Source organism: Chlorocebus sabaeus, chromosome 13 (assembly GCF_047675955.1).
Source record: "Chlorocebus sabaeus isolate Y175 chromosome 13, mChlSab1.0.hap1, whole genome shotgun sequence".
NCBI lineage: Eukaryota > Metazoa > Chordata > Mammalia > Primates > Cercopithecidae > Chlorocebus > Chlorocebus sabaeus.
In genome coordinates, this window is record NC_132916.1 from 82,001,555 (window position 1) to 82,003,718 (window position 2,164).

Below are 2,164 nucleotides of genomic sequence, written 5' to 3' on the forward strand. Positions count from 1 at the left end.
AATCTTTTGAGATTTTATGTTTTACATCTGCAGGCATGTATTACCTAGACTAAAAATAGAACATCAATAGTATATATCCTTTTCTTCATAAAGTTCATAATCTAGTAAAGATATACAAGTGTATTAGCTGTCTTTTGCTGTCAAAGCCAATTACCCCAAACTCAATAACATAAAGCAGTAAACATTTATTATCTCACAGTGTCTGAGGGTCAGGAATCTAGGTGTCTTAGCTGGGTGGTTCTGTCTTGGGATCACTCACAAAGTTTCAACCACATATTGATTGGAGTGATAGTTATCTCAAGGTTCAATGGGGAGGAGTGAATATGAATATCATTCATTTCCAAGATAACTGATATTGGTGGGTTTCAGGTCCTCACGATGTGGGCCTCTCCAAAGGTTGCCTGAGTAGCCACAATATTGGTTTCTCCAGAATGAGTAATTCAGGGAAGAGAGGAAGAAAAAGAGAGTGAGAAGAGCAAGAAAGAAATAAAATTCTGTAAGGAAACCACAGATTTTTATAACATAATCTTGCAAGTGAAATCTTATTACTTCTGCCATATGCTATTCACTAGAAAAGAATAACTAAGTCTAGTCCTCACTCAAAAGGAAATGAATTAAGCTGTGTATTTTGCAATGAGGAGTATCAAAGAATTTAGAGATATGTCTTTTAAATGACTACAATAAGTTAGCAAGGTTATATGTGAAAAATTCCAATAATATAGGTAAAGCATTCTAACAATTTATAAATATGTAAGAACAAGTTAAATTAAAGTGATAAGTAAAGGTTTAAATGAAAAAAAATGGTTACTGATGCCTTTTGATAAATGAACATTTGATAAAAGTCATTTTAGAGAGAAGAAAAAAGAAACTGTAGAATTTGATTGAGGAATAGAAAAGAGTTTGACCAGGGCAAAATTTTATGTGAGAGAGGAGTATTTGGATTGGTGATCTGTTGCTGAAGGAACAAAGCCACCTATTCCTGTTCTTCTATGATTTACAGATGGCCAGAAAATAATAAAAGAAAATAAAAAAAATCTTTGCAAATGCTTATGGCTTAATCAGCATAGCCTTGCTCTTAGAGAAAGTGAAGCAGCAGCTGTGTAAGATGTGATTCAGGATTCCATCCAGTTGCCAGCTTCCCAGCATCCTTACAACTTGCATAGTGCTAGACGTACATGTATCCTTCCCTCCAGCAAGAAAATGTGTCAATTTTTCAATAGGAGCTTGCACTCCATCTGAGATTGCACCCTATTAAATTTCAATGAATAACTCATTTTATTGACTAATACATCTCAGAAGCATTATAAATACTTTTATGACCCTTTTTATTGTGCAAGTGCTTTATCAATTGTGCATATTCGGATTTGCTTTTTCAACTGAGAGTATGCTAATACATAAAACCAAGCAAATATGTTACTCAGATAGACAGCTAAATCCTGGGGTGGGGTAAAAGTAAAGTAAAGGAACTAGCTAATAATTTTCCAACTGATCGATTAAGTCAAAAGCTCAAACTATCCACCAGATTACAGCTTTGTTTAAACCCTATTAATTACAAACTTGGAGGACAAAAGAAGACTGACCACAAAAGCTTAGAATTCTCAAAGTGGGCTTAAATTCTTTCATTTATCTTGGGAGGGAGCAAAGATATTACTTTTATCAAAGTTTATACAGGAGTAACCCTAATGGTGAAGTTAAGCTCCTGAGACGTTTTATAGTACATAAATCTCCAATATGTGACATGTTTTCTGATGCCTCACCAAAGGCAAACATATTATAAGATGCAACTGACACACTACTTCCAAACAGAAGCCAGGGAACTGCCAACACTTGTAATGGCCAAACATAAAAACAATTAGGTCATCATATCAGATTGTTTACCTGTTTCTGTAATACAGTTGGAAAATACGTTCTGACAGTTTCAAAAACAATATAATTTTTTTGAGAATTGAGGATGGCATAACCTTTTTATGATTTTACAAATGTTATAAAATATAGGATCTATCTAGAAGGTAATTTCACCTTGATTTTCAATTAACTTAACCAAACAAGGTAAATACCATTAGTCACAATAACTTTTACAACCTCAGTCATTATCCATCAAACTACTTTGCGGATCATTTCTGTTTTTATAGTTGGAATAAATAAACATGGCATAAAACACATC